At 48.1% G+C, this 14,950-nt stretch overlaps 1 protein-coding gene and 1 pseudogene across 4 annotated transcripts in view; both read left to right on the plus strand.

The window, feature by feature from the left end:
• Nucleotides 1–14,950, plus strand: part of rhobtb3 (Rho related BTB domain containing 3) — a 294,119-nt gene that overhangs the window by 85,153 nt on the left and 194,016 nt on the right. The window lies entirely within an intron of this gene.
• LOC140430013 (protein ZNRD2 pseudogene) lies at nt 7,701–8,310 on the plus strand (annotated as a pseudogene).

The following is a 14,950-nucleotide window of genomic DNA, read 5'->3' on the forward strand; positions in this document are numbered from 1 at the left end:
GCGAGTTGCACATGAGGTACCAGTGGGAGGTCATTTGGGAGTAAGGAAAACTCAAGCTAAAATACAAAAACATTTTTATTGGCCTGGACTACATAAAGATGTAGTAAAATTTTGTCGATCATGTCACACATGTCACGAGATAGGGAAACATCAAGTAGTGATAAAACCAGCGCCCTTAATACACATTCCAGCATTTGAGGAACCTTTTACAAGGGTCATCATTGATTGAGTAGGACCGCTTCCGAAAACAAAAAGTGGGAATCAATATCTTTTGACTATAATGGATGTGTCTACTAGGTTTCCAGAGGCCATTCCGGTACATAATATTACAGCTAAAAAGATCGTGGAGGAGTTACATAAATTCTTTACGAGATATGGACTACCCACAGAAATACAATCGGATCAAGGATCAAATTTTATCTCGAGGTTATTCAAAGAAGTAATGGATAGCTTCGGAATAAAACAATTTAAATCAACTGCGTACCATCCAGAATCGCAGGGAGCGTTAGAAAGGTGGCATCAGACATTGAAGACAATGTTGAGTGCTTATTGTCAAGATTATCCAGAGTACTGTTTCCAATTAGGGATGCACCAAATGAGTCAACCAAATTTAGTCCTTTTGAACTCATTTTTGGTCATGAGGTAAGAGGACCACTTAAATTGATTAAGGAAAAATTGGTGAGTGAGAAATCAGAACTTACATTATTGGATTACGTGTCAAATTTTAGGGAACGATTAAATAGAGCAGGTGAATTGGCTAGACAACATTTGAAAGTTGCACAAAATGTGATGAAACGGGTAGCGGATAAGAAATCCAAAGTTCGTAGTTTTGCCAGTGGGGATAAAGTTTTAGTGTTGTTACCAGTGGTAGGTGAACCTTTAAAAGCTAGGTTTTGTGGACCTTATCAGATTGCAAGGAAATTAAGTGAGGTGAATTATGTGGTACAAACACCAGATAGAAAGAAGACTCACTGAGTGTGTCATGTGAATATGCTTAAAAGGTACTTTGAAAGGGAAGGAGAGAAAAAGGAGGAGGTTTAATGATTCTAACTCAAAGTGAAGAACCAAATCCAAATGACTGTGAATTTGACATACCTCAAATTAAATTGGAAAATGAGGATGTTCTTAAAAATGGGGAAAATTGTGGAGTTATCTTCCAGAAGAAAAACAAACTGTCCTGAAAGAGTTATTGATATCACAAGTTTGTGGAGATAAATTGGGAAGTACTAAAATGGCTATACATGATGTAGATGTGGGAAATGCTGTTCCAATTAAACAACATCCATACAGACTTAACCCTTTAAAATTGGCACAGGTTAACAAAGAGATTGAGAGTATGCTTAAAAATGGCACAATTGAAGTGGGTTGCAGCCAATGGAGCTCACCCATAGTGATCTGGAATAACAATGCCAGGCTGTTTCGCTGGAGTTTATTGTTACAGCCATTTCATTTAAAAATGGTACATCTGGTAGGACGTGAAAACGTGATAGCTGATGCTTTGTCACGAATGTGATGAACGGAAGCAATTTCAGTTGGAGGAAGAAGAAGGGAAAAAATGGACTATATCATTGTACCTGTTTGCGTGTGTTCTTTTGAAACAAAAAGTATATTTACTGTGTGCATTTCCTAAAGGATTGTGCAAAGGTGAAAAATGAAACCATCTTGAAGTTGATGGGTTTTTTTTTCTTGGGTAAGGAGGTGTCATGTGAGAGTACCCTTTAAGAAATGGGTGTTTAAGAAATGTACCTTTATGAAATGGAGCTGCTCATGTTCCTGGAGTGATATCAGAGTGTGGGTGAAGCTGAGCTCTACTTCAGCTTTTTTAGTTTCAGTTTGAGAAAGAGCTTGGGCGTGTCTGTCTTTTTGGTTTCGTTTTGCAGTGTGTGGAGCTGAAGTCAGACAAAGCAGCTGTATTGCTGTGCTCTCTGCCATGAAGGACTATCTCTTAATCATTTGGTGAATTCAGAATTATAAATGATCTCAGTATTGAATGTAAACCTGATGTGCTCCTGTTTGAAGGTTTGTTAAGTCTTTTGGATGGTAAAAGGACAGCATACAGGTTATTTAGTGTTATATTCTTTGGGGGGGGGGGTGTATTTGATTTACTGGTTGCTAAGATATTCACTGTTTGTTTTAAAAAGGTTAACTTGTGTTCATAGAATAAACATTGTTTTGTTTTAAAAAACCACTGGTCCATTTTCTGCTGTACCATACCTGTAGAGTGAGCCGTGTGCTCCCCATACCACAATCTATTAAACGTTGTGGGTCAGGTGAACTCCATAATACACTTTGGGGTTCTCTAAACCCTGGCCCATAACATTGGGTACACAGAGGGAGAATTCAGAATGTCCAATTTACCTAACAGCACGTCTTTCGGGACTTGTGGGAGGAAACCGGAGCACCTGGAGGAAACCCACGCCGACACGAGGAGAACGTGCAGACGCCGCACTGTCAGTGACCCAAGCCGGGAATCAAACCTGGGACCCTGGAGCTGTGAAGCAACTGTGCTACCGTGCTGCCCCCAAGTTAAACACAATGCTGAATCTATTGAGTGGATACAGATGTTGTACCACACAGTTTGTGCCCATTTTGGGCAAACTTTCAAAATCATTCCCATCAACGCAAACAATACTTGTCAATTCTGATTAGAATCCTTGCCTGTATTAGAATGGTTTTGACTGACTAACAATGCGCTATATTTATTACCATTAGTTAAATTAGTTCACTTTCGGCAGAGAGTGTTTGCTATTTTGGCTACAAAAGAACAGTGACTGCATTTCAAATGTAATTGGCTGCAAAGTGCCTTGTGTGAAAAACACTCTCTGAATGCAGTCATTCTTTTAAAAAGTTGAACTATCATTTTAGCAAACTATGTATTTTTACAAGTCACATACCCAAATGCAGAATACAATAGATACAATTTAGTACGACTAGATGACAATTTTGTACTTTGTCACAGAAAACACATAAGTGACTCATAAGCTATAAAAGTGATAATAACTAAGGATCCTTTTATAATTGGACTGCCAGTTAAAGAAAGGAGGTTACTTCAAACACACAAAACGAGACCCAGAAAGCCTTAATATTTTGATATTAAACTGGTATCAAAAGAAATTATGACTTTTCAGTGAATCAACAAGTAGGCTGATTTATGCATTTATTTCCTACAAAATTACACGATCTCAACTTTTCATTGTAAGAGTTTTAATGTGAAATGGAAAATGTCTTTAAGAAATAAAAGAACCTTTGGGCTAAAACCCCAAGATTCCTGTTCAATTGGTACAAGTGCGTTGGAGTGGAAATTGCATCTGCTCTTGGACCTCCATGAAAATCATGCCCACAATTATGGGTATGAGGTCAGTTAAATCTTTGAATCAGGCCGACTGTTGTGATCGCCATGAGGTGCTGTAACCAAAATAACCAAATTTGCCAAATGAATAAATTACTGGACAAGATTTTACGTTTTAAACTTCTCTTTCAATACAAACTGCACATTGAATTAACAGGAGAAATCATAGTTGGTACAAACTGTAAATTACACATGGAACATTAGCTATCACAAAGATATCTCTTGGAAGTAATACATGGTTCACTCTGCCTGGTCTCCCTTCCAGCCTTACAGTTTCCAAGCAGAATTCTAGTTTCATCTGCACAGGAGGGGATGGCAGCAAGTGATCAGCACTGTTCAGCTATCACAGGTGTGTTTGATAAGCGGCCTTCTTCCTGCCTGGTATACAACCCTTTGCCTAGAGTTCCAGAAAGCTGAAATCCTGCAACCTCTCATTATTTATACTCTTTTACTGGGCAAATCAGGTAGAAGAAACTATAGATTAAGTGCTAAACAATGCAGCTAGAAACATTTGGCGTGACCTAATGGCTACGCTGTGCACAACTCCGAGGCCTCGCGCGAGATTTACCCAACTAGTCACGCCTCGCAAAATCTAGAGGGATCTCACGAGACATCGCGATCTGGATCCGTCCATAATGGGATCTGTATTTTGCAAATTTGCATATTAAAGTGAGCAGCTAGTCTCACTTTAATATGCAAACACCGGATCTACCCAAGGCGTTGGGATCAAATCCCTTCACCTCGGAGACCTTAGGCCAGCACTGTTTAGCACTGGTCTCCACAAACAGGGACGAGGCGGAATGGCACTTGGTAGAGGGGTGGTCTCCCAGGTAATTGGGGGTCTTAGGTGGCTGGGCTCCGACCGTTGCACCCTCGATGGCATGCTGGCAGTGCCTCCTGGATGCCACCCTGGCATTGCCAGGGTGACCAGCTGGCATTGCCTGCCTTGCAAGGGCACTGGCAGTGAAACTCCAATTCAAGCATTAAGTGTATTCCAAAAAATCAAGCGTGTGATTTCACTGCACTTACAAATATTGGGGTTTCACCACTTAGGTCACTGAAGTACGAAGGAGTATGAATGGATCAAAGCTGCAGATAGTTTTTACGAGTTGTCAATCACAGACTGCTACTTGAAAGCTATGAATGGCTTGCAGGCATTGGATCTGTGGGAATCAGATGGAATGAGAGGAATGGACACGTGGAGCTGCAAGGTAAGTATTACAACTATAAAGCTACCCACTGCCCCTGTCTGGACTGCTCTCTAGCTTGCAGACAGGGGTCTCTTTTCTGGGATGGGGTAGGAGAGGTGGGGGGGAGGTCTGTGGTGGGCAATCTTTTAGGCAGGGGGCGACTGCGAGGGTTTCCCCTATTATTGGGGTCTCCCTATTACAGGGGTACCTGAGGGGGGATCTACCTATTACAGGGGTACCTGAGGGGGGAGTCCCCCTATTTCAGGGGTCCCTTTTGGGAGGGGAACTCCTAGAGGATGCATGGTTGGCAGTGCATTGTTGGGTGGGATGTGGCCCCTTGGCCTACTGCGAGGTTCACCATGTCAGGTTCACGATTGCTGAGACCACAAGTGATCCGTGCGCACATGATTCCCGACCATGCATCCCGGGATGGAGAATCCCACCTATTATACCGTTGGATGCGGTTCGGAGACGGCTCACGAGGATGATCCCCGGTGTGGAGGGATTGCCACAGAGAAATATATACAAAGACAGAGTCCTTGTATATATTTGAGGATGAGATGGCATCGGGCAACAGAGAATCCCACCCATGACCTCTACCACCAAGAAAAACAAGGGCAACAGACACAAACACCATTGCCTGCAGGTTTCCCTCCAAGTGGCACATCATCCTGACTTCACTGTCACTGAAGAAGATCCCATGCCAGCAGCATTGTGGATGCTACAAGGACTGCAACAGTTCATGAAGGAGGCTTTCCCCCATATTCTCAGAAAATTCAGGTTGAGTAATAAATGCTGGCCTTCGTAGTGATTCCCATATCCTAGCAATGATTTTATACCATCAGCTGGTATTATTCCAATATCGCGCAATGCATTCAAACAATTTGATGCAGATTTCCATTGGGTGAGGAGGTTTTAGTGTTTCTGCAAATAGTTTGGCATCAGAATAGTGGGATATTATAGGAGAGGAATTACTGAGGGCTATGTTGTGGAAGGAATTTTGGGATTGTTTCTTTAGTATGTCCAGTCAAGTTCCCTAAAGAAGCACCTCCGGCACTTTGCTAAATGTATCGTGTATTTCTGCCTGGTGCAGCATCTTCCAGGTTTCACTGTTTCTCATGCAGAAGCTGTTACAAGACAAAGCAGGCTGTCTGATAACATCCTATGCATCAGCTTAATAGCCCATCCCCTTCCGTGCCAGCATACCATGGCTGAATGTGTGTATCTACAGAATACACTGCATCAAAGTACCAAAGGCAGGAGTTTCTGGATAGCTGGATTACCCAGCCACCATCCGAAGTATCAGTGAGGAATGCATTCCTGCCAATCACAGCAACCATACAGTCATTTAACATTCGCCATTCAGATGGAAGATCGGCTTCGGAGAGCTGCTAGCAAATCTGGTTGGCTGGCAGCTCTATAATCCCAGCGGTGACCAGGACTGGGACTACAGGCAGTCCCCAGTTAGGACCAAGTGAATATGGGGGTCTCATGCTTGTGAGGGGAGGTGGGGTCTACGGGGGATGGGCTGAGAGGGATGGGAGTCTGATAGTGAGACAAAGTGGAGGGAACACCTCCGGGGAGCAGACCTGGCAGGGTGGGGGGTGCCTGATACTGACAGGGAGCCATCGAGGAAGGTGCACCCCATCTTCCTTCCAAGGCCAAAGCAGGGTGATCTATCAGGCTTCCCATCCAGCCCTTGAGCTCCTTGCACCAGTCTCAAAATTAAGGCTGGGTGGATAACGTCCTTTAAGTGATCAATAATTAAGTATTATTATTGTGCCCCTGTAATTTTGCAGACAGTTGAGATAGCAGCGGGAAACCCACACAGGAATTTCTTGCCTGAAAACTTTGCAGTCAGTGCGCTGTCAAATTCTGCCCCAAGACTTATTTAGTAGCACTTAGAAAATCATGACTACCATAATCTAAAAGGACAAAGCTAGTGGATGCATGGGAACGCCGTCACCTCCAAGTTCCCCTCCAAGGCTCACACCATCCCTATCTTAATATATATATATTGTTACTTCTACATTGTCCTGGGGGTAAAAGCCTAGACATCCATATCTTACCACATTGTGGAAATACCTTCACAATGGTGGACTAAGGTAGTTCGAAAAGAAGGATCACTATCAACGAGCAACTGTAGATGGGCAATCAATGTCAACCTTGTCAGTGATATCCATATCCAAAGAATTAGCTTTTTAATTCACATGTTCCCTTTTAACTTTCGAAGGCACTGCTTTTTATCGCTTTTTGAAGTGATAGAAAGATACGTAGAAAATAGAAGCAAGAGGAGGTCATACGGCCCTTCGAGACTGCTCATTATGATCATGGCTGATCATCAAGTTCAAAACCTTGATCCTGCCTTTTCCCCTGTATCCCTTGATCCCTTTAGCCCCAAGAGCTATATCTAATTCCTTCTTGAAATTAGACAATGTTTTTGCCTCCACTACTTTTTGTGGGAGCACATTCCACAGATCCACTACTCTCTGGGTGAAGAAATGTCTCCTTACCTCAGTCCAATAAGGTTTACCACTTATCCTCAAACTATGACCCCTAGTTCGGGACTCCCCCACCATTGGGAACATTCTTTCTGAATCTACCCCGTCTAATCCTGTTAGAATTTTATAAATGTCTATGAGATCCCCTCTCACTCTTCGAAACTCCAATGAATACCATCCTAACCTACTTAATCTTTCCTCATGACAGTCCCACCATCCCAGGAATCAGCCTGGTAAACCTTCACTGCACTCCCTCCATCGCAAGAACATCCTTCCTCAGATGAGGACACCAAAACTGCACCCAATGCTGGAGCTACTAACAGAGACCACCCCCATCGCTCAATGCCCCCACCCCCCGATGTGCAATTATGCCAGCCATTTCAGGTGTGGCTTCACCAATGCCCTATACAACAGCAGTAAAACATCTCTATTCCTATACTCAAATCCTCTTGCTATGAAGGCCAACATACCATTTGCCTTCTTTACTGCTGTACCTGTGTGCCTACTATAGTACAGGGTTTTTCAAACTGTGGATCATGGGCAGATGTCGGGAGGGTCATGGATCCATCGGTCGCAGTGTTCCCGATCACAGGAGAAGTGCCCAACGGCCGCGGCCGGTTTTTAATAAAGCCAGCTGCGACTTGCAGCAGCAGTAGCAACATGGCTCTGAATAGTGAGGATGAGGAGTTTACATGGACCCTCCCACACCCTGTCCCGTCTGAGGTGGGATGATCAAGGCCCGTTATGAATGCTGGGACAAGATCACCAAACTGATGGGATTACCTGCTGAAAGGAATCAGGATGCTGACTGGCTGTTGTCAGGAATGTGGAACAGTCCTTCAAGACAAGAAACAGAAAGTCTACTGTCGCCTGTCAGAAGCCGGATTCTGACATGGACAAGGGCAACCCAGCTTTGAACCTACAAGCAGCCCTGTCTCAAATGAGGGAGCAACAACAGGTTTTTAATGGCCACGGGGAGCCGCTCCACTCCCACTCTACTCTGGATCGCTCCACCAACGCCAGGGCTCTGCCCCCCTCTTTTCTCGAGCTTCTTGAGCCAACCCCTTACTGTGCCGAGGGCGATGAGGCTCCCCTGCTCGGCAACCCCATGGGCCCTGCCCACAGGCAGGCCGAGAGGGCCAATCTGCAGAAGCTGGCATTGGCCAGCGGCGAATTGGAGCAGGCCTCGTCAATGGAGTACAACTCACAGTTCTGCATCAAGATCAAGATCTGTGCCGACTCCCTGCATAGCTTGAAATGGCTGGCATAGCTGCACATGAGGGGTGGGGCATTGAGAGATGGGGTGGTCTCTGTTAGTGGCTCCACCTGCTTTAGTGGACCCACCCTGAATCCGATAGTGCAGTTCACCAGATCTTCAGAGGCACAGTTCTCTGATACATTGGCTCAGGCACATCTTCCAAGTCGATGTGAATGTCCTGCTGTGACCATCTGCCATATTTAATCTTGCCCTGTTAGAGAGCACATGGAGCCTAGATTGCCAATGGGGCATGTAGCAGTTAACTACATTTACAAGGCTTCCGACCACCTGGCCTCGAACAGGGCTAGTGTAAGCTGTATACAGAGTCCCAGGGCCTCTGGTGAACAACCTAGAAGAAACTGAAATTGGGAACAAAGCAGTATAAAGATGATTTCTTGAGGTATGGCTTTGTTAATTGGACCAATGCAAATCAGGATGCGAAGCCCATATGTGTTATATGCAGGGAGGTACTGGCAAATGAAAGGTTAAGGCCGGGATTCTCCGGTATCCGGCGGGCGGGCCGTACCTGCACCAAAGATGGCGTGAACCACTCCGGCATCAGGCCGCCCAGAAGGTGCGGAATCCTCCGCACCTTCGGGGGCTAGTCCAGCGGCGGCAGGGTTGGCGCCGCACCAACCGGCGCCGAAGAGCGTCCGCCGGCGCAAGTTGGTGCATGCGCAGGAGTGCCAGCATGTTCCCAGAACCGCTGGCGTGATCGCTGCACATGCGCAGGGGGTTTCCTCTCCACGCTGGCCATGGCAGAGCTTTACACATGCCGGCGCAGAGGGAAAGAATGCCCTAATGCCACAGGCCCGCCCGCAGATCGGTGGGCCCCGATCGCGGGCCAGTCCACCGTGCCCCCCCCCCCCCCGGGGCCGGATCTACCCCCCCCCACCGAGGACTCCACAGGCCACCCTCAGAGCCAGGTCCTGCCGGTACGGACCTGGTCTAATCCAGCCGGCAGGACTGGCTGAAAGCAGGCGGCCGCTCGGCCCATCGGGGACCGGAGAATAGCCAGGGGGCTGCTGCCAACGGCCCCCAACCGGCGCAGCGCGATCCCCGCCCCCGCCAAAAAAACAGTGCCGGAGAATTCGGCAGCCACCGCCGGAGCAGCGGGGCGGGATTCACGCTGCCCCCCCCCCCCCTGGCGATTCTCTGACCTGGCATGGGGGCGGAGAATCCCGCCCCAGATCTTTCAAAACTTCAAAGGCATTTGAAGACTAAGCATGGTGAACTCAGGGACAAACTCTTGATTTTGTTTTCAAAGGATGCAGCAAGAACTTAAATCATAAACTTAAGTCCTTAGCAGAAATGTGACACTGAGTGACAAAGCAAGTGAGATTGTGAGCACCAAGCAGGCTCACCTGTCCCATTAAAGGTAAGCAAAAATGGTGTGTCATGGTGGTTCATGGTTGGCGAAGGTTGGTCACCATGGGTCCCAAAGGTCGTCTGGTTGATAAAAGTGGGTCCCGGGAGAAAAGGTTTACAAACCACTGCGATTGTACACCTTTGGCACCACCCTATCTTAATTTTCTCTTTCTTGCTATGTTACCTTGGGCAAGTAGTGAAGTAACAAAGTAATGATTCCCCAATATGCTGTGTGTACAAAGCAAAAATATCTGGAAACCAAACAAAACCAGTAGTTTGTTGCTCCATTCCCCAGTTTAGCGATGCTTGTTCAGTTGCAACAGTCCAGTTATATGAGAAGCAAGAATGCAGAAGCAAATGGTTTATTGTCATTTCGTTCAGCCATTAGGCCAGTATTATTGCTCCTTGTTAATTTACTGTACACATGTGTACTTTAGCACACAGAAGCTTATATGGAATGAGGCAGAAATCACTTGGAAATGTGGACAACGCTGCACCCCCAGGTTTACTACCCTACCTTGTCGTTGGTCTACTTCGTTATGTGGGCATTAGCTTTTAGACTACATTACGAGTTTAACACACTGAACTTGCTGCTATTGATCTGATGCAAAACCTTTACTGTAACTCCGAAAAATTTATAAGCTTTGGCAGCCATTCAACTGTTTTCTCGAATGAATACCTCTTGTCCGTGGAAACGGGTGACATGAATATAAATATAATGTGTTCTCGACTCTTGGTTGAGGACTTTGTCAAGAAGTGAGACTTTCCCACGGGAAAGTTAAACGAATAACTTGTTTTCTTACACTACAGGACGCGTACCACATTTTCTTTCAACTGATTCTCTTACATGGCTGGAATGAATAATTTCTGCAATCCAATTTGCACATGCTTATTTCCTCAGCTCATCAAGAACAGTGTTTATATTAACATTTTAATGATTTACTTGCACCTTATGCTTTGAAGTTGTACCACAGCATCTCTTTCTGTATGTTTTCCTTTAGTACTTTCTTTAAATGTTCTATACTGGTAATTATTTGAAAGTTGAGTTCTATTTTGTATTCAGTTGAATAGATGACTCAAAATTCAGTCCCCATTTGTTCTTGTAATCTCTCATGACACATCCAATTCGGTAAAAACACACTCTTCCCCAGTCATGGCATCTAGCGACTTCATTCAACTCACGTGGCCTTTGAACTGCACTGGTCTCAATCGTGATCAAGGTAATCGCCAATAACCGCTTTGTGTCACCCACATCCCTCTGCCCACTTCCAATTCTGTTAATTCTGTATCTGACTCTGGGAAACAAGTCTCTTACAATTACACTTCCAAGGTGCCAACTGCTAAGCCTTTGACCTTTATTTGTCAACATAGTTCTGCAGCTGTTGAGCAGCTCAGTCACTTCCTCTTCTCCAGCATTGATTCCCCGCCTCTCTCTGAATCCTGCCCGCTGTTTCCCACCATGATCACTCCCCCAGTACACCCTTTCTCTCTCTCTGAATCCTGCCGTCTCTTTCCCACCCTGGTCACTCCCCCAGTATACCCTTTCTCTCTCTCTGAATCCTGCCCACTGTTTCCCACCATGATCACTCCCCCAGTATACCCTTTCTCTCTCTCTGAATCCTGCCGTCTCTTTCCCACCCTGGTCACTCCCCCAGTATACCCTTTCTCTCTCTCTGAATCCTGCCCACTGTTTCCCACCATGATCACTCCCCCAGTACACCCTTTCTCTCTCTCTGAATCCTGCCCACTGTTTCCCACCATGATCACTCCCCCAGTACACCCTTTCTCTCTCTCTGAATCCTGCCGTCTCTTTCCCACCCTGGTCACTCCCCCAGTACACCCTTTCTCTCTCTCTGAATCCTGCCATCTCTTTCCCACCCTGGTCACTCCCCCAGTATACCCTTTCTCTCTCTCTGAATCCTGTTGTCTCTTTCCCACCCTGATTACTCCCCCAGTATACCCTTTCTCTCTCTGAATCCTGCCCGCTGTTTCTCACCCTGGTCACGCCCCCAGTATACCCTTTGTCTCTCTCTGAATCCTGCGTCTCTTTCCCACCCTGATTACTCCCCCAGTATACCCTTTCTCTCTCTGAATCCTGCCCTCTCTCTCCCACCCTGATCATTCCCCCAGCATACCCTTTCTCTCTCTGAATCCTGGCTTCTCTTTCCCACCCTGATCACTCCCCCAGTATACCCTTTCTCTCTCTCTGAAGCCTGCCGTCTCTTTCCCACCCTGATCACTCCCCCAGTATACCCTTTCTCTCTCTCTGAATCCTGTCCTCTCTCTCCCACCCTGATCACTCCCCCAGTATACCCTTTGTCTCTCTGAATCGTGCCCTCTCTTTCCCACCCTGATCATTCCCCCAATGTGGTAGTCTGTGTAGAGGTATTACGGTACCTGGTAATGCTGGAACACTGTTGGTAGATATTGTATGGTTCCTATTGGTCAAGCTGTATGGTAGCTCCGCCCTGTAAGGCAAGGTATAAGAGCCCGTGCCACCCCAGCAGCCTTCTTTCTGTACCTGAGCTGCTGGGGGAAACATCTAGCTTATTAAAGCCTTCAGTTGGACTCCAACCTCGCTTTAGTAGTCATTGATCGTGTATCAATTTAATAAGCTAGATTTAAAAGGATGGAGTTCCGAATCAAGCCGGAGTGCCTGCAACTCAGATCTCACGCGGCAAACCCAGCGGCAACCTTCAAGCACTGCCTGGCGTGTTTTAACGGATATCTCGGAACGGCCGAAATTACACCTACGGGAGAACAGAAATTGCAAGTCCTACACTCGAGAGTGAGCCCAGAAATTTACACCCTCATCAAGGACGCGGACGACTTCGATGCAGCAATGGAGCTGCTAAAATGACATTATATTCGCCCGGTAAACCAGGTCTACGCCCGACATCTGCTAGCGACAAGGCGACAAATCCCTGGGGAATCGCTGGAAGAATTCTACCGTGCGCCCCTGGTGTTGGGGAGAAACTGCAGCTGCCCGCAAGTTTCGGCGAGCGACCACACAGAACTTTTGATCCGGGATGCTTTCGTGGCAGGTATGCTGTCCTCCCAAATCCGCCAGCGATTGCTGGAGAGAGACACCCTAGGCCTCAAGGAGGCACGGGCCCTTGCCGGCTCCCTGGATGTGGCCTCCCGAAACACCCGCGCTTATGTCCCGATCGCGCGGCAGCCCCCGGGCAGCGTGGAACCACGCCGCGGCCGACCTCGAGACATTGCCGCTTCTGCTGCAAGACAGCCTGGCAACCCCGGGGGGCCCCGCTGCTATTTTTGCGGGCAGGCCAAGCACCCCGGCAGAGCTGTCCGGCCCGCGCATCCACCTGCAAGGGATGCGGTAAAAAGGGCCACTTCGTGGTGGTATGCCAGGCCCGGGCGGTCGCTGCGGTCTCCGGTGGCGAATGCGGACCGCCACCACAATCCTCTCCACGGTCCCCGTGCAGCCAGTGGGCGCTGCTATCTTCCTCCTCCAGGGCCACGTGCGGCCTCCGGGCGCCGCCATCTTGTCCCGCGGACGCCACGGGTGATGGATGGGCATCGCCATTTTGTGCACCCCCAGCCATGTGCGACCAATGGGCGCCGCCATCTTGGATGGACTCCCAGGACCCCAGCTCGGCTGACCACACACCGCCCGAAGAGAACATTCAACTGCTGCGCGATTAGCCTCGGTGACCCTGGACCAGTCCCGGCCTCGAACACTCTCAACTGCTGCAACAACGGTACTAATCAACGGGCACGAGACGCCCTGCTTAATCGACTCTGGGAGCACGGAGAGCTTCATACACCCCGACACGGTAAGGCGCTGTTCTCTCCTCGTCCAACCCGTTAATCAAAAAATCTCCCTGGCCTCCGGTTCCCACTCAGTTGAGATAAAGGGGTTTTGTGTAGCAAACCTCACGGTCCAGGCAAGGGAGTTTAAAAATTACTGGCTCTACGTCCTTCCCCACCTCTGCGCAGCCACACTCCTAGGGTTAGACTTCCAGTGCAACCTCCAAAGTCTAACTTTCAAATTCGGTAGCCCCATACCTCCTCTCACTGTCTGCAGCCTCGCAACCCTCAAGGTCGATCCGCCTTCCCTGTTTGCGAACCTCACCCCGGATTGCAAACCCGTCGCCACCAGGAGCAGACGGCACAGTGCCCAGGATCGGATCTTTATTAGGTCAGAGGTCCAACGGCTACTGAGGGAAGGAGTCATTGAAGCTAGCAACAGTCCCTGGAGAGCTCAAGTAGTGGTGGTAAAGACCGTGGAGAAGCATAGGATAGTCATCGACTACAGTCAGACCATCAACAGGTTTACGCAGCTGGACGCGTACCCTCTCCCCCGCATATCTGACCTGGTAAACAGGATCGCGCATTACAAGGTCTTCTCCATGGTGGATCTTAAGTCCGCCTACCACCAGCTCCCCATCCGCACTAGTGACCGCAAGTACGCTGCCTTCGAGGCAGATGGGCGGCTCTAGCACTTCTTAAGGGTTCCCTTCGGTGTCACGAACGGGGTCTCGGTCTTCCAGCGCGAGATGGATCGAATGGTTGACCGGTACGGTTTACGGGCAATATTCCCGTATCTCGATAATGTCACCATCTGCGGCCACGACCAGCAGGACCACACCACCAACCTCCGAAAACTCCTCCAGAACGCAAAGATCCTTAACCTTACGTATAACAAGGATAAATGCGTGTTCAGCACCGACCGCCTAGCCATCCTCGGCTACGTAGTGCGAAATGGAGTTATAGGCCCCGACCCTGAACGCATGCGCCCCCTTATGGAATTCCCCCTCCCTCACTGCTCCAAGGCCCTGAAGCGCTGCCTCGGGTTTTTCTCTTACTATGCCCAGTGGGTCCCCAACTATGCGGACAAGGCCCGTCCCCTGATCCAATCCACAGTTTTTCCCCTGTCGATAGAGGCCCGCCAGGCCTTCAGCCGCATCAAAGCAGACATTGCAAAGGCCACGATGCATGCCATCGACGAGTCCCTCCCCTTCCAGGTCGAGAGCGACGTGTCTGATGTAGCTCTGGCGGCCACCCTCAACTAAGCGGGCAGACCCGTGGCCTTCTTCTCACGTACCCTCCATGCTTCCGAAATCCGCCACTCCTCAGTTGAAAAGGAGACCCAGGCCACAGTAGAAGCTGTGCGACATTGGAGGCATTACCTGGCCGGCAGGAGATTCACTCTCCTCACTGACCAACGGTCGGTCGCCTTCATGTTCGATAATGCACAATGGGGCAAGATAAAAAACGATAAGATCTTGCGGTGGAGGATCGAACTCTCCACCTATAACTA

Source organism: Scyliorhinus torazame, chromosome 9 (assembly GCF_047496885.1).
Source record: "Scyliorhinus torazame isolate Kashiwa2021f chromosome 9, sScyTor2.1, whole genome shotgun sequence".
Lineage (NCBI taxonomy): Eukaryota > Metazoa > Chordata > Chondrichthyes > Carcharhiniformes > Scyliorhinidae > Scyliorhinus > Scyliorhinus torazame.